Raw genomic sequence first — 24,397 nt, forward strand, 5'->3', positions numbered from 1 at the left:
CAGTGTGGCTGTTCATATGTCCCATGCCTTCACACTTGAACCGCTACTTCCCCTGGCCTTGTGAGCAGCTTTTACAATCAGCTCACACCAATTCAGAAACTTCTGTCTTTTCTCTGAGTAGTTTTTAATGGACGGTAGCCTATCAGGATTAGAAGAGGCAGAAATCACCTCTGTCCCCTAATGGCTACAGGCAAAAATGTGGGAGGCTAGGACTGATTGGGCCCTTTTCAGAGACCTGAATATTGTATCACATGACTGGGGAGTTGCTAGCTCGTTTCACTGAATCACAGGATAAACAGTTACAAAAGCGACGTACCTTGCTGCTGGCAGTCTTTAGCTTTGCACTCTCCTTCTTGCCAAGTTTGGGTTTGAACATGTATATTTTTGGCTGCAGGATGCTATGTAATTCATTCCCACCACTGACCCCAGTTTCTGCTCTTAGGTTGGCAGCCTCAGAAAGAGACCAGAGTTTGCAGAGGGAGAGATGGGCTTCATAGATCACCACGGAACATATTTCATTTGAAAAATAATGCTCTGTTTTTCCCCTGAAGAATCCTTTGCAAACGCTGCATACATCTGTAATGAATATAAACCTTTCAGATGACTCAGTAACATGCTGTAAAATATCATAGTTGGATAAGCATTTCCTATATATATTTTTTCTCTGACCCAGTCTCATATTCATGTCAACTTTCCATGATGCAGTGGCTTAATATTCAAATTTTGGATGGCCAATTGCTTTTGATATTTATATCCATTTTTAGGGGAATTGCGATGAATGAATGTCCCTGGCTCTAACTTTATGCAGAATAAGCTCTCTGCAAATCAGTATATCATTAATAGAAATTAATCACTTCTAAAGGCTGAGGTCGGACTGGATTTCATGTAAAACTTTTATCTGTATGGTTTCAGAATGCACCAAAGAAGAAAACAGATCATCTGTGATAATTTAAGATCCTGTCACCATCTTTTTAGACAGTTATATGGGTTTATGTTTGATCAAATGATATTTTCAAAATGAATTATTGCTCAAAAAGTTTACAGGGGCCTCGTTTACTTAGTATCAGTTAAATTTAAGGAACAGAGAGAGCAAAACACAGGGAAAGATCAGGAACTCTCCCCCAGGAAACCCTGTCTTTTAAGAACTGAGAGCTGGGTTGCAAATTAGCTCATTTGCAAAACCTTGTGATGGAGGTGAAAAGAAAGGAGCATATTGAGTCGCAGTAAAGCTGCAAGGGAGGGGGAAAGATTTCTGCATATACACAGTAGTTTCAAACGTTACATTTTCATGTGCCCAGTGTCCCTGCACCAGCCGGGGCTTTGGCTCAAGGAGGTGGTGTTGTTCCATAGGTCCCTGTCCATTTTTCAGTGCCTTGAAAGTTTTTCTTTTTAAAAACGTACAGTGCTCTTTTACAGCCAGACCATCCAGCTAACTCTTCTAGGAGGGTATTCAAGTCTTCTAACAAAACCAGGTTCCTTCATTACATCCTGCCAGTAATACTGGCATGCAGGCCATTCACTGTACAACCAAGCCCATGGGCAATGTTCAAAATGATTCATTTTCTGTGTGACTGACAGCATCAAACCTGCCTTATGTAACCAGGCTGAGGGTTGGTGGGACAACAAAACTAATGAGGTGAGCACAGTGTACCAAACCGTTCAGCCTGCATCATGTGCCACCAACCCAGCAGGCAGTGACACACTGACTAGCCCACATGTTGTATTCTACAGGGTAGCATCCAGAGGAAGGACATGGACCAGTCAACTCATCACTTCTGAAGATGGATGATCTGCTACAAAGATGCCATTCAAGGCAATGAGGCCAATGTTTTCAGGAGGGTCAGGCCCCCCCCCCCCCCCCGGGGGGAGCAGATTTTCAAAGAACCAAGCACCCAGTTGGTCTCATGAAGAACCTGGCCGCTTTATTGAAGTGCCTCCCCAGGAGCTTGCCCTGTGATAAAGCACAGCAGGTGTTTTACAGGCAGCCTTTCCTCAGAGCAAACCGCAGTGTATATTATCAAAGAGCACGAATAGAAGAATTCCTCCTGGAAACTTGCACTCAGGTGCCCTACTCTTCCCTCTGGTCCATGGGTCAATGCTGAGCTGCAATGTTGCAGGGATGCATAACCACAGATACGTGACGCCGGGTAGTGGTCAGCCATACAGGCGGGTTACTCCCGGCCACAGCGTGTTCTATTAGGCAGGAGCTTAGCCCCTCTCTGCTCCACCTCTCCACAGAAGAGCCTGGAGGTTCAGCTCCCTAAGCCCAGACATCGGGGCAGCTAGTTGGGCTCTTACAGGAATTGCTCTGCCAGAGGCTCCTCCAACCGCCGCTGGGCCAGACCCTCCTCGAGGCAGTTCCACAGCACAGTGGGGGAAGCCGCACAAGTTACTGCAGATTCTGGGTCTGATTCTCCTCTCCGTGCTCTGAGCCTGGCACAACAGCCACTCTCCGTGCTCTGACCCTGGCACAACAGTCACTCTCCGTGCTCTGAGCCTGGCACAACAGTCACTCTCCGTGCTCTGAGCCTGGCACAACAGCCACTCTCCGTGCTCTGAGCCTGGCACAACAGCCACTCTCCGTGCTCTGACCCTGGCACAACAGTCACCAGCTGCTCTAGCAGTTGCTCCTTGCTCCCTCTCGTGTAAGAGAAAGGGGGTTGCCCGTCAGTTCTGTGCAAGAGACTGTAGTGAAGGCCTGCCCCCAAACCTTGCACCCTGACACTGCCCCCGCCGCCACACTGGGGCTAGAGATTTGGGGGAATAGAGAGGGAGCAGCATCCGCTCTGCCCCGCCTCCACAAGCCAGATCTGCTGGTTACCCTGGTAGCTAAGGCATGGGCTGAGCTGGCAGTTTTGCCCTTCCCCAGCTGAATGGCTCTGTGGTGCAGTGAGCACCCTGCCCATGTGCCACGTGCTCACTACACATGGGCTGGCGGCTTTTCCTCCTAGTAACGGTGGACATTCTTCCCTACGTCAGACTAGGATGTCCTTTGCCCTAGGAGCCTCTCCCATCATTCCTGGACCTTTCCTGAGTTCATTTCTGCGCCTCACTCCTTGGCAATCTCTTACCTGTGGCACTGAGAGGAAACGGAAAAACAAAATTCAGATTCCTTCCAAATTAAAGGGGGTTTTTATACGCTGCACCAAGTTTTATTCAATGGAGTCAATGGCATATCATTAGGCAGAGCCCCAGTCAGTGGGTCACATCACTCCATGTGACAAAACAGCTCGTTCATTATGGCATTGTCCTGACATTAAACCTGAGTTCTCGCCCACTGGGGCCAACTCCATCTTGACGCCGATCCAGAGCCTTCAGCCCAATACGAGTGGAGTTCTATAGGCTGTAAATTGGGCCAGATTTGGCCCTGTCTTCCTCTACGCTGTATCTGCCAGTGAAAACACCACTGTTTCAACCTGCAGGTTACTGAGACTCCTCCTCTCCCCCCAGCATAAAGCAAAAAGGAAGCAGAGAAGAAAGGATGTAACTGGTCTCTGCTAATGGGCAAAGGATGGGTCCGTGAGTTACTTGTCACTGGAAAATAACAGCAGAGGAGTGGGGGGGGGGGGGGCGGGGGGAGGGGTCGATAGCTCTGCTGATGGGCAGTGGAAGCCAGTCCTGCAAGCTGTGCACTTTGTGTATTTTCTGTGTAACCTTCATTGGTTACAAAAATCCCTGTTTTGGAGTGGAAGCTCTTTGCAGTAGGGACTGTATCACTACCTCTGATGTTTGCACAGCTCTGAGCACCTTGCGAGGGAAGAGAGAGAGGGGTTCGATATTACTGATATGTCGTCTATTGGCACAAGGCTTTTACATGACTTCTAAACCAGTGCCTCAGCTTTGGGCCTTCCCAAGCCTGGTGCCATGTGTAAAGCAGCTGTTGTTCCTGACGGGGCTTTCATGTCAGGTGGCAAACCAAACAATTTGGTCAGAGGTCAGAGCGGTGGCCTGACAGCACTTCTGCAGCAGGGAAAGCTACAGATATTGTCTCCTGAGATCCTAAAGTCCAGTATTTCCAATTCACCTCTCAAGAGTGTCAGCTGAAAGGTGGTGTTGCCTAGGGGTTATAGCATTTCATTTCATTTATAGCAATGCTGGAACCTGGCATTCAGGAGTGCAGATCTCACACTCATTCAGAAAATCTGCCTCTTCTTAGAGAACCACGTAAAATGTTTTTCCATTATTGGTAAAATATTCTCTTTATTGTGCTGATGTAAACACTGAAACATGCTCTTAATTTAGCAAGTGAAAATTAGCAAGTAGTTAGCCCAGAAAGTAGCATAGTCACTTGCAAAATTAGACAATCAGAGACTGAATTTGGAGAGTAGCTAATATGAATGTGGATGGGCAGCTATCCCATGATTAGCGTTTCTTATTACATACAGTAACATATGATTTGAAAATTGTCTAAAAACATCTTTTCACAATAGGCCAGAATAAATGCAAAAATTGCTGCTATGATCTAGTACTGAATCAAGGATATGCAGAATAGACAGTCACTAAATTCCTATTTACACAATAGACCTTAATGGCTCCAAAGGAAGCACTGAAATGTATTTGGCAAATAATCCCCATTTATGAAAGCCCCATAATATGCATTTACATAATCCCCACTCTAAAAAGCTCTATCAGCTCTAAAAGTTTCTCACTTTGGAGATTTGCCCCCAAGGAATTAAAAATACCAAACCACACAAAGGAAAGTCACACACAAACCAAGGTTAAGCCTAACACAAACTTTCTAAAGGCAGCAAAGAGTGACACCCCAGCCTGCTTCATCCCCTTCCCCACTTTGTGCCCTGGTATTGATGCGATCTGGGATGAGAGCTTGATGCTACAATGTCACAGTGGCCAGGAAACCACGCTTGGGTTTTGTTAGTTGGTGTCACAAATGTTATTTAAACTGTGCGTCCCCTGATGTCAGACACAAACCAACCATTTGTATCAGTGTCCTGAGAGGTGTTGATTTCGTCAGCAGCAGACTTGGCCTGAAGCCAGCGGGTCACAGGTTTTCTTCCTACTCAAGAACACTGGACACGTGTTAATATTCCCAGGTGATGGATGGGGCGTTTTGCTGTTGGAGGTGCTGTCCTTGAGATAAGAACTATGACAGGGTGTATCCCTGCACTGAGCATGTTAATGTCCTGAAAGGGTTTGAATCAAAAAGCTGCTCTTTATTGTGGAAAACAGGCTCTAAAATATCTGGCTGGTCCCTGAAAACTCAGTTGTTGGAAAGAAAAATGCAAATCTCCGATGTACTGATTTCTTGTATAATTTCATCCCAGATGGGATTCGTGGCTGCCCCTTTGTTTAGTAACAAAATGCTGTGACCCTGTGTATGGCCCTCTGTATGGTGCAACAGTTCCAGACAGCGAGCTATTCCAGCTGGTGCATGTTTCTGTCTGCTGGGTACATCTCTCAGACCAAGGTACAGGAAACAGTGCAAGCTCCAGAGAGAGAATTCTGCTGCCAGCACTTCCTTAAAGGAGACAGTCTTTGCTCTAGCCCGCTCTCTCCTTGGTGTGAATTTAACAGAGTTACACCCGTAGAGGCTTTGTGCAGCTGAGCAAGGGCCGAAGAGTAGAAACGCTGCTGTCTACCCTCGAATTACGGCAACATCCTGGGGTTTAGCATCATTACGGCAGCCAATGCCCTGGAATCCAGTGGAATCTACAGGCTGATTATCCAAATGGCTAAGGCCCCTGCTCAGCCTTGACTGCAGCTCTTGTGCTGGGAGACCCCACCACAGTCTCTTGTTGACCTACGGATACTAGGGTTTCTCCCGGACCCTAGTCCACATCTCCAGCCGTGGTAGAGATGGCCGACATGCCTGTTTCAGCTTAATACACAGGCCCCAGGCCGGCTCCACCTGGAGTCAATGGGATTTTCGCCTTGGTTTGATTGGGGGCAGGGTAGTACCAATGCTGCTGCATGCAGCCTTCTGTCTTAGGAGACTGCCTGAGACCAGCCCACACTGGGACAGAGCCCACACCCAGCAAGCCCCTCGGCAGTGTTCAGCTCACACTCCTGGGCTCTTCTCGTCCACTCCCTGCACCCCTCTCGTGTACATACCGTTCAGAAAAGAATCCCAACCCCAGAACAAGATCCACCCAATAGATTCCAGACTCCTTCAGTGCCATCAGAGAGTCTCTTTATTAGCAGTCTGCAGAGTCCTTTGGTTCCCCCCAGACTAGCTTTTAGTGATAAAAGGCCCAGTTCTTCACCACTAAACTGGGGGCCATTTTGCCACTGACTCCAGTGTGAGCCTCTGCAAAGTGCCCAGTGCTTCCAGAGAGATGCTGAAAGGCCACCGCACTCAGCAGGAGCCGCGGGTGCTCAGCGCTGCGCTGGATAAGGCACCTAAGGCACTAAACTCCACTGCCCCAAATAGAACTCACCAGCCTAGTACTTTCACAAAGCAGCCCTGGGTGGCCTGAATTCAGTGTCACCTTAACAAGGAAGCTCATGAGTTAAGGTTTCCATTTAATGAGGATCTTTACAGTTTACATAAAACAACCACATGAATAAATACTGAGTCTTGAAAAGCTAAGACCTGAGGATGAGTTTGGCTGGCGTTCAGCAGGGAGGATTATGCACTGAGCAAATAGAAGTGTCTCTACAATTGTGCTGTTACTTGATCTTGTCAATCTAACATTCGCTCTAATAAGGAGAAGGAGCCATTATTACACCAGGGTGCGATGAGTGACAGGAGACCCAGGAATCACCACACTCAGAGTTTGCCAAAATTCATCAGCGCTCATATAATTATTTCCCACACTGACTAAGCAGAGATTACAGCTGGAGTTTAGCAAACTGCAGAGCTGGATTGTCGAGAAACTCAGAATGCAGCAAGTGCTATTTTATTTTCATTCTCTGAAGAGATCTGGCACAAGACGTAAATTCCTGCATCCTCCCCAAGCTCTCTGGGTTATTCTAACCAGGCATGATTCCAACGGGCGCCTTTCAACATTGACGGGCTATGACTTGATCGTTACCTACATTTCCAGGTTCATTTTTGTCTCTTGGCTACCAAAACAGATTCAGTTTGGAAGGTTTGGAAAATGCCCAGAACAGGTGACTCCCTCTGAGCTGAGTTCCTGGGAACAGTGAATTAATCAGCACCCCCCACGCTCATTGTTTGCTGAGGAGTTTGCCTTCCTGACACTGATGCCAAATCCAGAACATCTCCACACACTTGGTCGCAGATGCTCCAGATTGACAGTGGTGCGTCCAGTCCCGCTATCCTCCCTCCCCTCTGCTGGCCTGGAGCTGAACTATCACTTTTTGCGATTATCTGCTGGCTGTGGTGGCCGAGGTTTGTAATAATTCAGGCGGAGAGCTGTGGCTCAGAGGGATGAAGAACAGCGGTTTCTAAAGTAACTCACTTCTCAAGAGAATCTCCAGTGGACATTGGCTAGAGGTGCCTCTTCTCATCCTTATTCAGGCAAGTTTTATATAGGTCAGGTCAATGTCACTGAGTAGAGGAGCAGACGATGTATTTACCTCACCAGAAAGTGGATTTCGTTTGATGAGTTAGATACTGAGGAAAATCCCAGCCACAAAGGGAGGGGGGTCTGCTTTTGGACTTTCTCCCTGATTATTCTCTTGGGGATGGAGGGGTCCCTCACAAAATAGGCCATGAGACCCACCCAACGCAGCCTGGTGGATCCAGGGGAGGCCTGCATGGAGTCTCCATGTCTCCTCACGATCTAGGTCCCCAGCAGAATCCCAGTCCTTGGAGTGTTCCTCCTGGCAGCAGCTCCAGGGAGAGTGTGGGGGAGAGTGATAAGGCAGCCCCCAGCTCGAATATCTTCTCAGGATTTTTAAGGCCTGCTGGGTGGGAGAGAGCGCAGGATGAAGGATGTACATTCCCTCCAGCCTGCCCACTCCTCCCCATTGCCCCTGCCTCCTCCTGCTGCAGGAACCACAGATCTGTAGAGAGCCCTCGACAAGATCTGCAGGTGGCAGTGCCATGAAGCACACATGGTCCCCTCCACATGTGGATGGGTAGGGCACAATCCAGGCCCTGCCAGATAGACAGACATGCAAGCAGCTTCTTTGTTTAAGCACGTATTATTGAACTGCTGGAAAGGAGCAGACCCTGTGAGGCAGAAACCCTTCCATACATGATTCTGGACCAATATTTACTGTTCCCCAAAGCCGGTTTGGAGAGGAGGGGCTGAGAACCAGGATTCTGCTCCATGTTCTGGCAGGATGCTCAACGCCTCTGAGTCACAGCTGAGCAGGGCCAGGGTGTGCACACTGGAGCTGTGCCAGCCAGACAAGCTTTGCCTTTATTAACTCTTTCTTACAAGAGAAGCAGGAGTCAATTCATGATGCTTGAGACTTGATGCCATCAGCTTAGGGGAGCAGCGTGCAGATTCTCCTGCTGCTAGTGAGGTCACTGCAAAATTCCCAGTCTCTGATGGGAGCAGGAGCAGGTGTGTCCCTTGGGAGATGGACATGCTAGGTCATCTCCAGGGCGTTGTCCCTCCTGGATACAATGCCCTGATCACCAGCAGAGGTGATGATGTCAAAGCAGGGCCATCTTCACTAGACCAGAGTGAGGCACTATGGGAGTTCTCATAGGAGCCAATATATGGTGGGCACCATTAAAACCAGTACACATGCCTTCACAGGTAACAGGTAGCACCGCTGTGCCCCCGGGGCATCCCCTACACTGAGAAACACTAGCTACATGAAAAGGCAATGCTGTATTGCTTTGCTTCCTAGGTTCTATCCCTGCCCCCTGCAGTGTTTCCATCAGCAGGGCTTGCTTCACCATCCTCATCTGGGAAAATGATGCTTTCTCTGATAGAAACCTGGAAGTTTGTACAAACGTCTGTTTATCCACCCACATCCACCTCTCTCCCAACAAAGTTTCATTGGTTCAGGAGGGGCTGGAGCCTGCAAACCTCTAGCACACACAATGCTTCAGTCATTTAAGAATGACGTAAAAATACAGCAGAGAGCAATGCTCCTAACTAGGGCACTGACAGACAATGGCCCATTGTCCTTATTAAGAGGCTGGTTAAAGAAGTCTGAGAAGACGCCATAAAATATTGTAGTGAAGAGAAATAAAAGGTTAAACAACAGTCACTGATTTTTATCTTTATTTCTTTTTTCTATCCATCTTTTTGTGGCAAATTCTGTCCCAGGAGTCCATGGTTTGGCCTTTCAGAACTGTTTAAATCCCTGGCTGAGTAAAACACTGCAGGAGGGTTGTTTAATATTCCAAGTCAGATTTCCAAAGGCGCCTCAGCTCAGCTTTGGTTGTTTGTGCACAACTTTGAGCTCGCAGATAAACTTATAGGTGCAAAACTCATTTGTGCTTGATTTCCAATTCTGTCAGGTTCATGCACTAGTGCCAGTGCACAAAAATTGAGCACACAAGTGATTATATGTGCAAAATTGCATGTGCACAAATAGCGGCTACCTTCTGAAAATGTCTCTCTTAGCAGTCAGATGCAAAAGGAACTGGTGCACAATTTAAACATCCCCTTCCTACCATGAGTTCATACAACAATCTGTGTGTTTCACCATGCATCTCCTGGAGCCTTTGCTTGTGTCTCATAATGCACCACAGCCCACTTATGCATCACCGCCTGTTTACAAAGGCCCTGCTCCTAATACCCAAGTACATTTTTGTTGTTGCAAACAGATTGTATGATTTCTCAGATGCTTACTTCTTCCAGATGTGCATATTACTGCTGACACTTTGGCAGACAAACCACACATGTATTTGAAACAAACAAGGTCGGACTCAGGATTTAGTGAAACGCAACAAAATTGGTTATGAAAAAGTTCCATAAAGAACCTTCAGCCTAAGGGTTTTCATCCTTCTGTCCCTGAACCAGTTTGACTGATCTGATCTGAAACTTATTTTAAATACTTATTGTATCAGAACTGTATATACCTCCTCTCCAAAGGGCCGTGTAACGAACACTCGACAAGAGATATGTGGAACTAAGCTTTAAAACTACCAGAGTCCAATTCCTCTAAACCTCTCTGGTATTATAAGTTTGGCTTCGAGCACTGTGAGGCTCTGCTGTACACACGGACCAAGGGGCAGTATGGACTCTGACGGGCAGTTATTGGCATAATGAGCCCTGTGCTGCATCTTTCTGTCGTGCAAAACCCTGTGGCCGTGCCTCTGTTTTCACTTAGTCCTTTCTCAGGCAAACTCCCAGAAGCGCCAGTTTGAGCCAGGCCTGATACAAGCTAAAAGAAAGGATGCCATTGTTCATGTGAAGTTGTGAGAGAAGGATCCTCCCAGCGATAGCAGGGGATTAGGCAGCAGAATGAGAGACTGGCTCTCCTCCCACTTACCCCATCAGGAGTAACTCGGTTGGTGTCAGTTGGTACAAATGAGAGGAGGATGGTGCCCTGGAGATTGAAAGTGATAGAATCCTAATTTTCTTCACACTATCTAGACCTCTAGCTACCCAAACAGCTCCAAGCCAAGAATTACTTGGCCACAGAGCCTTAATTTTTAACTCCTGATTCTCTTCCTCTCCCTCGTATGGTCGTAGAGGGTTGAACACAATCTAGTCTGTAATCGTGTGTGTGTGAGGAGACCAATTAAAACAACAAAGGCCTGTGTTCCATTCTGTCTCTCTCTGGTGGGTGTGCACTGCTCTGACAGCCTAATGAGATGGGACAGCTAGAAATGCAGTGCTAGGAAATGTGACATTGGAGGCTTAGCTGGCTGCACTTATTGAAACGGAGAAGGCTGGCAAGTCATGAAGAAGAGGGGCTGTAAAATGCGGTCGGGTCAATGCAAAGAGTCTGAGTGCAAGTGGGGAGAGGAAAGCAGCACAGAAAACAATCAGAGAAACAGAGAGCATGAGAGAGCGAAAGAGACCTTAGAGAAGAGACGAAGTTAAGCTGGGAGAGATGCCCCGATGCCACTTACAGCAGAGATAGAACAGATATTTGGTCTCTTAGGGCTGAGGTCTTCTTAGAAGAAGCCCTCACCTGAGCTGATCATCATTTTGATTTCAGTTCTGTTTACTCTGTGATTCAGGGTCCTCTTGTGGAACTAGGTCATTGTCCACCGGTAGGGATACCCCCACCCTAACTTTAATTGAAATTAAAACAAAACAAAAGGTGTAGTCGCTTCTCTCTTCAGTGTGTTGGAATTTGCATGTGTCTTGAGCAGGCACACACCTCTTCCAGGTAGAGTATTTATCTAAATGTTGGTTAGTGTTCAAAGGTTGTAACAGACATACAGCCTCCCCAAAGTGTAACATGGACGATTGTTGAACCAGCTTTAAGCACCTGCCTGTATGTCACAAGAACTGTGGGATTAGTCGGCCCTGTTTTTTCCTGGGAGCACAGGGAATACATTTCCTAAAAGGATTAGTTATAATCAGGTATGGTGCGTGCCTGCCAGTTGTTACAAGTTAGAGACACACAAACTGTCTGAGACCCCACTGTTAGCTCTGTCCATGTGTGCAGAGCTCACTGTTAGCTCTGTCCATGTGTGCAGAGCTCACTGTTAGCTCTGTCCATGTGTGCAGAGCTCACTGTTAGCTCTGTCCATGTGTGCAGACCCCACTGTTAGCTCTGTCCATGTGTGCAGACCCCACTGTAAGGTCTGTCCATGTGTGCAGAGCTCACTGTTAGCTCTGTCCATGTGTGCAGAGCTCACTGTTAGCTCTGTCCATGTGTGCAGACCCCACTGTTAGCTCTGTCCATGTGTGCAGACCCCACTGTAAGGTCTGTCCATGTGTGCAGAGCTATGTGCATTTTTTTTTATTTGGGTGAAACATGGCCAATTAAATGCTAACACTTGCAATTACAAATTTAACCGTCTGGGGGAAAACATCAAGCATTCTGCCCCGAGACAGGCATCCTGTGCAGATGAATAGGTGGTGTATCGACAAGATTCACAGGGGATCTGCCTTCTAGCATCAAGTACTGAAAACACCCTTGGGTGTTGGCACTTAATTCCTCATGTGATTTTTAAATTCCTGCCCCTAGCATCTGGTCTGAACTTGCCGTGTAACGTGCAGAAAGTGGAATGGCCTCAGGAGTTGCAGAAGCTCGGAAGGGTTGTATGCCCCCTCTGTCTGCATCATTTAAGCGCTACGAACCTCTGTCTCCTGCACTAGGTACCATTTCCATTAGATACCTGACTTCTGGTTTTGATTTAATAACTGATAGAATCAGACTGCAATGTCTTCGCATCCCTAGGGGCAGAAATCCTTTTCCAAATAGGACTAACCCTGATGTGGTTCATTACCTCAGCTGTATTATTTTAATACAAGACATCTGGATGGCAAGAAATTACGGAACCCGCTTTAGTCAGTCGACATACAGAATACCTTCGTAAGAGGTATTTTAGGCTCAGGAAGAGGGCATCTGGCCCAACATTCCCCTCCTCCTCTCATCCATCTCAGCACATGTCCTTTGCTTTGGCGGATTAAAATATCCCAGGTTTTCACTCACTTGTTGAATATGGGACTTCCAGCTCTTTGTTCTACCTGTGGGGATAATATATTCCCCATGATTGTTACAAAGCAATGCATTCTGGGATTCCTGGGAGTAATTAATGTTTGCAAGGTGCTTTGAAGATGAAAAATTCTGCCTCAGCACACAAATACGATCTATTGGCATTATTGCTATTTGTTAGTGCATTTTCCAGAGCCAATGTAATTCCCATAGAAACAAACAAAGGGGCACACGGGCAATCTTGGAGGGCACAATGTGTGCTCAGATTTACAGACACATTTCCTTTTGCGAGTGTAAGGCTGAATATCTGCATCCAGTCCATGGGTGCAAATTCATCTGCAGGTGCAAAAAGGGAGGCTTCCCCTTTGAAAAGATGTACCCGAATGCATGAACTTGCCTCTGTTTCTCCAGGTTTGTTTGACCCACTGAGCAAAGAGCCCAGGCAGTCCCCAGAGGAGAAGTGCCACATTTAATCCTACAACAGAACGCTACATGCAAATAGATGGGCCCAGTTTATGGAGGTGTGTTGGCAGATGTTTAAAGGCAGTGAAGGTTGTGGGTCTTGTGTCAGAGTCACACCTAGGGTAGGTGTATATGATGCAATCCAAGCCAAGGGGTGTAAATAACCTTCTACATCAAACCTGACGGGCAGTAACTGGAGATGGAGGGATGATTATGAAGAAGAAGAGAAGGAGCAGGAATGTCTCTCAAAATCCTTCTGCCCAGAAAGACAAGTCAAAGGATTGGCTTCCTATCTGCTTTCTACAGGTAGGTCCCAGGGAAACAGGCTCAGTTCCAGTCTCTCAGATTCAAAACCCTACATTTTTTCTTTTTCTAGGTCAAAAGGTGACTGAAGGTTGGATTATCTCCTGGGTACTTTTCTTTCCTTGTAACTTTCACACAGAAGCATGAAATATAACTGGATGAATTTCAGGCAAGACAATGGATTACCTTGTACAGACTTGCAGGCCCAAGGTGTCTATTATTTATAGTTCTCATTTTCTTGTAGTAGATTTGCATAGATGAATGCCTGGTGGCTGACAGGCCTAAAGCTGAGAGGCTCACAAGTCAATTCAGATACTGGCGAGTAGGATAATTTAGCAGCCAGACATCATCTTGTGTTACATTACATCACTGACTCACACAGTGTGACCTATTGGAACGGCACCAGCCAGACCTCAAACCCAAGGAAAAGGGGCAGAGGATGGTTTTCCCAGAAAGCCGGTTAAAGGTATTTGGGATTTAACAGAAACAAATATCCTTCCACTATACATTGTCTTTCAATCTGTTCTGGTGGGGAAATGTAGCTATTCCTCCTCATGTCACCTAGTTGTTACAAATGCTTAGCAGACGGAGTATAAACACTCCCGTACCTGTGAGCTGTGTCTCTTCACTGCGTTGAGAGGGATCCAGACTCCTGTCAAAGCGCTGGCAACGTCTCTCATTTATACATTGTCACTAGGAGTAACTTCCAGCAATGACACGTCTTTCAGGCTGAGAGAAAGCAAACTGCCTTTGGAAAAGCTAAACACTCCTACACCTGGTTTGAAATCGAAAAACTGTTGCATGTCAGCGGGGTGAATCTTTTCCTGTTGTCATCAAATAAAATAGAACTGTGCATCTGTCAGGACATCAGCAGCACATGCTTAATGGAGACTTTCCCCCAGCACTTCAAAACCTGCAGTTTCCAGCGGGCAGGCCATGGGCTCATACAGCAGGAGAAGATCCCATGGGTGCCAGGACCTGTTGCCCCAGTCTTCAGCTCAGCCCTGGGAAATGAGGGAAGAGAGTGTTAAAACAGCCACGAGTTCTCTTGGGCCTCACTCAGGGAAGAGTTTTTAAAATTCAGCCCAGAGGAAAGAGGGGCCATTGCTGCAGGGGCTTATGGGGCCAAAGGAGAAGGAGATTTCATAAGCCGCCTCCCGGAGAATGTTAGTTAGCAGTTAGGTATAAATGATTCATCACCATTAAATAGCTGTAAGAATAAATAGTGAGTTGTGAATAGAAGTTTGGGGGAGGGAACTGACTAACTCTCCTAAAGCAACTCCGTGTTTTGGGTTTTTTTGTAATGCTAAAATACGACAACTCACCCAGAGCCCACTGGCATGTTGCAATATTTCTAATCTACTCCCAACCACTAGTTCATTCTGCCAACTCCCCCGCCACTCCCGGACTGAAATGTGCTTCTCTGGCTCCTGTTAGCATCAAGCTCTAAATGACCAGTAAAACTATGGTCTGTAATGGGCTTCTCACTCCCACCAAGGCTTTTAGAGCCAGAACTACGCCTCAGCCGAGGAGTTTTACACACCCACCCACCCACCATGTGATGCTTGAGTTCTGCTGTTCCCTGCTGACTTGGCTTGCCTCAGACAGGTGTGAGTGTTGCACACTGCGTTTGAAAGGACCAATGGTTTTAGAGCTATTGTCTTGACAATAAGGCATTTGCTTCCCCCCACTTTGCACATTTCTGCACCCAGAAATATAGCAGATTTACATGTCAACTTTCACCTTTACATTCTTTTACAGTCATTATTCTAAACCGTTCTGCAGTGAATAAATAATAAATTGTGGTCTTGGAGGCCTGGAACATAAATTCATCACAGATTAATGTTGCAGGCAAACAGCACTTTTAACACTGCTGAAGAAGTCACTATGCCCACAGGAAAATAACCACTGGCAAACATCCAGCTGTTGTCAGTGGCTGTTGGACTGTTGCCAGATATGGCTTCTGTAGCAATAAAATTTCTTATTGATGCTGATTTTCTAGATTTTCCATAGTAAACAATCACAGACTTCAAATAGAGCTATTTGGTCTCAATTCAATAATCTTTAAATTCAGTGGAAGAGAAGAAAATCCTGGAGAACTATGTTATATTATATCCTAAACTACATGAGTCTCAGTCACTGCTTAACTAAGCACCATGAGTCGGATAAACCATAAAGAACTATTTTGCAAGGATTAGAGAGCTCAAGCCACCCAAATCTAAATAGAGTCGCAAATATAAGGATTGATCTGTGGAGATGGAGTCGCATTTTTCCTCCCAATCTGACTGAGGTTATAATTGCACATTGATCGGATTCTTTGGCAGAGCCCGAACTTGGTTCCTCAGAAATATTCTTGTCAGCAAACATGAATAGTCCCAGAAACTTCCTGGTTTAACTCTCAAATTTGTGGCAATGGTGAGCGGGGGTTATAGTTTGGAGAAGGTATTGGGGACAGAATTGGCACTGAGAAGTTCAAAAGAATAGAGAGAAAATGTAAAGCTAAATTTAAATGAGAGCAGAGCTTAATTTAAACAGACTAAGTTGTTAAATTCACCAAAAAGCAAGATAGATTATACAGAAGTCTCTATTCATACATCAGGCATTTTCTACCTTCAGAATGATTAAACACAAGTGCAGACTAGAATATTAGTTGCAACTATTTCTCATCTTTTGTCCTTTCCCTGGCATTTCTAGCCAACACGAATACAGCCTTGCACGTGTGAGGAACTCCAGAGAGACCTAAACAAGCTAGGTGAACGACCAACATGATGGCAAGTGAAATTCAATGTCAATAAAAGTAAAGTAATGGATGTTGGAAGGGAAAAAAAATTAACTATTCTAACAAGGTTCTAAATTAACTGTATCAGCTCAGAAAAGGGACCTGGGCATCAATATAGACAACTCAGTGAAGGCCTCTGAAATGTGCTGCTGTGGCCAAAAAAGCAAACAAAATGTTGGGTTGCATATGGAATGGGATGGAGAATAATATGGAAATTAGCACAATGCCATTGTATCAGTCAGTGGTGCAGCTTCATCTGAACTAGTGTGCAGTACCGGTCACCCGTTTTGGATTGGGTACTTTAAAAATGAGATGAATAAGAAGGGACATGATAAAAGTATGTAAAATAATGACTGGTATTGGGAACGTCTGCTCTCCCTGGCCCATAACACATGAACAAGGGAATATTCAATGATTAAAAGGTGGGAAATTCTAAGCTGATCAAAGTTTCACACAAAGTGTAATTAGACCGTGGAACTGAATGCCAAAGGAAACTGGTGAGGCAAAGACCTAAACAAGAGCCCAAAAGGGTTGGATATTGATATGGATAACAACATGCAAAATTATAATAACTACTTATAACACATTTTATGGTAGAGGGATAATAAATCTCTTGCTTCTAATGATTAGCGACCAGGATGAGACCTACTGCGGAGTGGGGGGTGGGGGGGGGGGGCAGATTATCTCACATCTGCTACCGCAGGGGTCTGACACCTCCCTTTGAAGCACCTGCTGATGGCCACTGTCAGAGCCAGGACATGGGACTAGACTGACAGAGCCAGGCTGGCAATTCCTGTGTTCCTCTGACTCCAGCTTAGCCAATGTGATACATTTGCAATGAGAAAAATAAAGCATTAATTTAGGAAGAAAATACAACAATGGAATAAAAAAGTCAGGTACTGAACGTACATTAAATAAAAGATGTATATGTGCAGCCGCCCACTCACCATTGTGCATGTGTGTAAATAAAAACAAGCAAACCAAAGAGAAAACGTATTCTAAAAAGAATAAAGGTTAAACCTAAAAGAAAAAGCTATGAGAAAGAAAATTAGGAAAAAATCACAGAGAATAAACGTTTTAAAAAGAAAAGCAAATGCCACTAGAGAGAAAGAGAGAGAAACAGCAATGAATGAAAAATATCCCCTGGGAGAAGCAGAAGGGACCACAAGCAAGAAACTAAGGGATGAAAGACAAATTGAAAGAAAAGTCAAGGCAAATATAAAAATGCCCAAAACAGGAAATGCCACGTTTGGTATAATGGACAAAGAAACCTTCTCTCTATACAGAGAAGGGTGGGGAGAGATAATTAGTGTTGTTTATTGCTTGTATTACCACAGACCTGGAGCCCCAGGCCCCCATTGTGCTAGGCGCTGTACAAACATAGAACAAACTGTCCTTGCCCCAGGAGCGTACAATGTAAATATAAAGACAAGAGGCAACAGATGGGAGAGTACAAAGAAACAATGAGACAACTTCAGTCAGATGGTGATCCCTGCACACCAACAGTCATGAGGCCATAAGAATATAAGAAAGACCATACTGGATCAGACCAAAGGCCCATCTAGCCCAGTATCCTGTCTTCCGACAGTGGCCAATGGCAGATGCCCTAGAGGGAATGAACGGAACAGGTCATCATCCCGTGATCCATCCCCTGTCGCCTATTCCCAGCTTCTGGCAAACAGAGGCTAGGGACACCATCCCTGTCCATCCTGGCTAATAGCCATTGATGGACCTATCCTCCATGAAGTTATCTAGTTCTTTTTTGAACCCTGTTATAGTCTTGGCCTTCACAACATCCTCTGGCAAGGAGTTCCACAGATTGACTGTGCGTTGTGTGAAAAAACACTTCCTTTTGTTTGTTTAAAACCTGCTGCCTATTAATTTCATTTGGTGACCCCCCCCTAGTTCTTGTGTTATGAGAAGGAGTAAATAACACTTCCTTATTTACTTTCTCCACACCAGTCATGATTTTATAGACCTCTATAGGACTCACCAGGTATTGGAACAGTTAAACTATTGGGAAACCATTCAGAATTTCCCACACTGAAACGTTCTGGAGTTCCTGATTAGATTGCTTTCCACGTGGTGGTATGCCCAAGATCACAGGTGAATCTGCAGAACATGTAGGATGGAAGCAGCCACTCTGGAGAGGCTCCCAGCCCTTCTTGCTTGAAGGATGCACCCAGCTAGTCTGAGCAATCAGCTCCTTCGTCACCGAGATTCCTGTGCACATGGGCTATACAGCACCTCTGCCAGCTGAAGGTTTTAGTGCTCCAGATGGTGCATCGTGTTTTTTTCCTTGCTTTACTACATATGAAATACATGCAACCTTTTTCCTTCACTTCTGATTGCCAGGCTTCTAAGGTTTCGGGTTGGTGAAGCGAGTCCTGATGCCATGTCACGAATAAAAAATAATATTAACACAAACAAAAATTAAGTGCCAGCAGCATGACCAGCACTGTACTAAAATATTACCATAGCACTGAAAGTGCTAAAATGGACCACCTGCTCCTCAGGCACCTGGCCAGGGTTTGTATTGGCCAGATTATAAACATCTCTGGACAGGGTCCATGTCTCTGCCAGGTAAAATCACTTCTGCAAGGCGAGTGTCTGTTTTTTGTACAATTTAATTTACTCCTGGGGAATTCTGCATTACTGTGTGTGCACAGAATTCATGTCCCCTGCAGATTTCCTTGCTTCCCCACAGAAAAATGACTTCTGATGAGGAAGCAAAGGGAAGGCACAAGAGTGGTCAGGCACCTCTCCCTAGCAGCACAGGCAGGTTGGTTTGGGTGCCCAGAGCACCCAGTAGAGACGTAAATCACCACCAGGGGTAGCAGTCATGCGTGTGAGAGAGAAAGAGACACTCTGTGTCTCTCTTGCTCGCTATTGCAGCAAGCTTAGCATGGAGGGGCAGGGCTTCGGGGTGTTTCTGAGGAGGTAGGCGTGGGGCAGACTCTGTTCCCTCAGACAGAGCAGAATGTAGCAGCCTGCCTGCTTACTCAATTGTTTCCATTATCTTTGTGAATTCCCCCAGGAGTATAAAACAGGTGTAAAAGTTTTAAGGCTCCTTCACATTGCCAGAGGGTATAAAGGACAGTATGGCTTTATAAATGCTTATGGTGTTTAGTGAGTAGAACTGGTCTAAATTTTTGGACTGAAAAAATTTCTTATCAAAATGTGCTCCATGAACTGTTTGCTACTGACCTTTCTGGAGATGGTCAGTAGCCAATATAAATTGTGAGTTTATTTCCCCAGTCCTCACTTGCTCTTCAGTTGCCTACGATGTAACACTGAGCATATGGCTACATATATTTGTTGACTAATAACTAGAAATAAAGGGTCAAACCTAGCTACATTACTATTAGGCAAGGGGGTTTGGGGATTTCCTCCAATGCTCCCCACTCCCATTCTCCATCCATTGTATTGTAGTTTAAATAAATGAAACCAGAGTGATTATATTGTGATATTTTGACAAATAAAATATGCAGAATTTTAAAATACTGTGAGCAGAATTTTTAATTTTTTGGTGCAGAATTCCCCCAGGAGTACAATTTGCCCTGCTAGCCAGACCTAGCCCTTGCTGGGCAATGCAGATATCACTGCCATCCTCTGGAACAGCGTTTGGATCTGCAGTTGATAATCCTGATAAACAGCCCCAGAGGGTACAGTGTGCCAACTCTTAATTCATTTTTGGCTGGACTGGCCTCTGGTGCCTGTGGAAGGCCCAGTCCAATGACATTCTTGGACAGTTGGAAAGTGAGTGGCTTTGGACGAGTGCAGAGCATTAGGCATCCCATTATGGAATCTGCCATAAAGGCTCTTCTCCCTTACACTGCCTTCCCGATTCCCTTTCAGAAGTGGCAGGGTCTGTCTCTCGTTCTAAGCTGATTAAGCCTGTAACTCTGGACATTTGGAGCTGCCATCAGGCCCCCTTGGCAGCTCAGTGCTTTGGGGAGGGGTGGCCTCCAATCATTAGAGATTTGCTAGAATTTCTCCTGGCTTCAAGGCTCCTTGAATCACAAAGGTACATGAGCAAGTCTGATCGTAATTAGGTGCCTAAGCAAATTTAGATCCAATTGCATAAAGCAGGATCATGTATCATAAAACCAGCTTTGCTTAGTTAATCCTTTGATTGATTTTAAGACCTTACAGGCACTGAAAGACTATTAAAAGATTTGTGTTGGCAATGCTTCTCTGCACAAGTACACTCTCAATTGCAGCTCACCTGACATTTATCCAATCACACTTTAAGCCGCTCCTGTGGGAAATGGAACTAGTAAAGCCTTCATTTAAATTGTATCAACTTTCTCCAATTATTTGTTAAAAGTCTGTTTCCAGGATTAACACTTAGATGTAATTAAAGAGCAGATGCCACATTAGAACACAGCACCGCACGTGGTACCTGCCGAACACAGGCCGAGATGAATGACCCGCTGCACCAAGTTATTGGTGTGAAGCAGTGAGCGTGACAATCCCATTGCTTGTACCTTAATCCGAGAAGTAAGATTCTCACAAGGTCTCAGAATTTCCCTGGTTTATTAGTTTTGTCCTTCCTGGCACCTGCATTAGCTTTTGTGCTGGCAGGGTCACCTGGAGTCTGCTGAGACCCCTTCTCTCCCAGCTATTTCTCTTCCACTGAGGTGGCTGAAGGTTTTGGAGGGGGAGGCTGGTGCCATGCAGATACTGATCTCAGCGATGCCCCACATGGTGTTACATGGAGCGTACTTTAGTTGCCACTGACCTGCTGTCTGACTATGGGCAAGGCCCTTCCTCTCTGGGCCTGGGTTTCCCCTTCACCCTCGGGCCAGCCTGAGCTGTTTGGGGCAGAGGCAGAAGTACAGCTCCCAGCCCCAGGGGCCCCAGCCTCCTTTGGAATTTCTAGGCATCATTGTAAGGCAACTTACTGGCAATAAGAGAGACTCACAACACCAAACCCCATTGCTGTGCATTCGCTCTGACCTCACCATTACTTTCACTTTCATCTACTCCAACTTCAGATCCCACCAGCCTCAGCTGTCTTCATCCCCTCCCTCTGCACCGGTCAATTAGCACTCAGAGCCATCGGGCAGCCATCCATGTTGGCTGGTAGACCAGAGCGCAGGGACCAGCAGTACCTGTGGGGCTGGCGGGGACCACAGATGGTCAGAAGAGTTTTGCTGCTACTGCAGCATGACTGCCGCACATCACTTAGCCTATCTCCCAGCACCGTTGGCTGGATCTCTCTGCCGGGAAATTTGTCTGTTGTTATTTCTTGCCTTCTGTGCTGGAGTCTCACTTTAATACCCCCCTTTGGCAGAATCTGTGGTTGTATGCTCTATTGCCAAAGCACCTATTGCCAGGGTATCTGAGCGCCGAGTGGCTGGGCTCACCACTGCAGGAGTCGCAGCAGGCTTTGTTCCAGACTGCTTGCTAGCCTTGCTCTCTCTAAGTCTTTCCAACCATTCCCCGGTGCTCTGCAAGGTGCTGAGTGAGCAGAGCTGGGAGGTTCACTCCTGCCCCTGCACCAGATACTGGAACCCTGCTGGCCAGGTGCACTGGGGGATGGGCTGGCCCTGGAGAGTCAGCACAAATCCTTGGCTTTCTCAGATCGTTTTAGTGGCTGGATTGAGGCTGCAGCCTCACCCTTCAGTTCCAGTTGGGCCATGTTTGTACCAGACAGTCGGGCTCAGTAATTGTCAGACAAACTTGGCTTATTCTAGGATTTACCACTGCTCGGAGCTATTTTTTTTAGACAGCCTGGTTCACACACGTGCTAGAACAGCACACAAAGACGGCATATGAGCAGAGGCCAATCGCCTCTAATGCCTCCCCAGCCCAGGCACCGTGCTGGCACCTCAGGCCTGTCTGCCCAGTGAGATGCAGCAACCCTGGTTTGGATCCGTTACAATGAGAGACGCCAGAATCTCCGATTGTGCTCCAGCCACTTTCTGTGCCTGTCTGAACACACTCCCAAGCAGCTTCAGTCTATTCGTGGGAGAGGATCTCCCACTCTGACAGACATGGGGCGTCGCACAGAGCCACCAGCTCCGCAGGGCTGAAGGCTCAGGGGGCCGGTAATGAGCTGCCGTGCTTTCCAGCGGGAGGTCACAGCTGCCAACCCAGCTCCGGACAGGTGGAAAGTCGTCACACCTGTTTTCTGTGACACCTGGGAGACGACCTTGGTGGTTCTCTGCCAAGTTCCCAGGGACGAGTGGCCATGTCACAGTAACAGCCACCCCAATCAGCACTAGTTGGCGCCACAGAGGGAGGTTTATCCCATCACCTTGGAGGGGGGTGCGAGACTCTGGGGGCTTTTAACGTGACCTATGAGTTTAAATGAAAGTCAATCAGCAGCAATAAGAGTGAAGAGGATGTAAATATTAACCCCCCCATGGAACAGAATCCCCCTCAGACTGGCCCCAAACCGTTACCCAGCTTCACCCACCCTCAGAGACTGCAGCACTGCCTGATGTCCTTGAGCCCCCAGGGCCATGCTTGAGAATTGTAGAAGCATTTATAACCAGAAAACTCCCAGAATCCCCCTCCCCCTTATGGGCCCAAACTCTTCATTGACACCCATACAACCAACCAGCCAAAAAAAAAGAAAAAAGAAAAGAAAAGAAAAGAGGGCAAGGGGGGAGCAGAACGGAGAGCAATGACCGAATGAGCTGCTCCCATTCCCTGCACCCTCAGCCGATGGCAGACCAGACAGGCCAGCGAGCTATGGCTGCCCGCCAGGTCACCATTGCGCTCATGTCCCTTGAGGTCCATTTACATATTAACTCACAATCTTATGGGAGCAGGTACAAGCAGCTCACCACATCACCATCTCCCTTTGCAGTGCAGATCGGTCCCCACCTTCTCACATGTAAAATGAAGCAGAGCACATTGGCCAGAAGGGCAGAGCAAATAGTAGAGAGAGCAGGAGGAAGGACAGCTGATAATGGGGCATCTTGTGACGCCAGTGAGCGTTTCTCCCTGGGGTAAGGAGTCACTGGCTCTTCCCTGAGGCATTCCTAATGCACTGGGGACAAGAAAATAAAGGGCTTCCATCTTCAGAGTCCTTTCCTTTCAGAGCTCCCTAAAAATGGAATCCCTCCCTCCCAGGCTGGGAGGTTTGCAGGTCGCCAAGCCCATACTGGACTTTCTGTTTTGGCTCTGAGGGCTCCTCAGTTCCCTTCCTATTTCTGGTATTTGCTGGTTCAAAGGAAATAAATCCCACGGGCAGAGGCTGCTGCCACCCTCCCCCATCCGCTCCTGTTGACAGTCTCTGCAGAAAGGCCCAGGATACCCTGAACTGACATGTGGAGCAGGACTGAGGTCCACTAGCTGGGAGTTCTGCATTGCCACTGCTTGACTGTGCCCTGCTCAGGGCCTGAGGAGAGGCCATGGGTCTGGCGCCTCTCACGGCCTTGTCTCACAGCACATTCTAATGGGCCACAGGGGACTGTTTATGCGGCTCAGACGCCAGCAGTTATAGACAGAGCCCATAGCTGAAGAAATCCTGGTGCCTTTGCAGATTCCTGCCTGAGTCCTGGAGCGTGTGCATGGCAGAGTCAGCACAGCTCTTCGGAATGGCCGGGAGAAGGGCGAACCAGGGAATTCCTAGCCAGTCAGCCTGACACCTGTTCCAGGCAACATACTGGCACACAGAACAAGGGAGGCAGTGGGCAAACATCTGGGAATAAGGGCTAACAAGTGCCATGCAGCAGGGGCTTATTAAAAATAGGTCATGCCAAACAAATCTAATAGACTTCTTTGCCAGAGTCATGGATTTTGCAGATAAAGGGAATGCAGCTGATAGCATCTATTTAGATTCCAGTAAAACAGTAGCTGTCATGCTACATAATAAAGGTAAAGAAAGCAGATAAATGCTACCCAGAGGAAAGCCCACAGTGCACAGCATGGAGTAACAGCTGGCTAGCTGAGGGAGCTGAGAGTCAATGATCATGAAAGGACCTCTAGGACAGGGCACTTCATGCACTTCCACACCCTGCCCAGTCAGACAGCAGTGTGGGGTTAGGTTAAACTTAAAGCCATGCAGGAGGTTCAGAGTTCCTGCTAGGCACCTTCCCAAGGCAGAGACAATTAGACAGCTTTGCTTTGCTAGGCTAAGAACCTTAAAAATGTGCTGGGATATTCTCTTTTGGGCCTGCTGAGCCCAGAGCTGGGGGTGCTGGAGCCGTAAGAACTGCCTTCTTCCTGCTGTTGTACATGGTACGGAAATTGTGAAGCTGCAAGACAGGAACATGGCCAGAGACGGTACTGTTCCACCCTTGCTCAGTTGGGCATAGCTGACCCAAGGGGAATGGCTGGGGGAGGGGGCACTCTGTGGTGTTTTCGCTTAAACAGGGTCTATAACATTGATTATAACATCAAAAGAATTTCATATCAAGAACGAGATAGAAAAGCGAAGAG

At 46.8% G+C, this 24,397-nt stretch overlaps 1 long non-coding RNA gene across 1 annotated transcript in view; it reads right to left on the reverse strand.

Annotated features, from left to right (window-relative positions):
• Window positions 1-3,628: 3,628 nt before the first annotated feature.
• Window positions 3,629-24,397, reverse strand: part of LOC112060691 (uncharacterized) — a 380,254-nt gene continuing 359,485 nt past the window's right edge. Inside the window, exon 6 of the long non-coding RNA XR_010594621.1 lies at window positions 3,629-14,222. This is a non-coding gene — a long non-coding RNA (uncharacterized LOC112060691). The remainder of the gene's footprint in view (window positions 14,223-24,397) is intronic.

The sequence above is a fragment of the Chrysemys picta genome, chromosome 23 (genome assembly GCF_011386835.1).
Source record: "Chrysemys picta bellii isolate R12L10 chromosome 23, ASM1138683v2, whole genome shotgun sequence".
NCBI lineage: Eukaryota > Metazoa > Chordata > Testudines > Emydidae > Chrysemys > Chrysemys picta.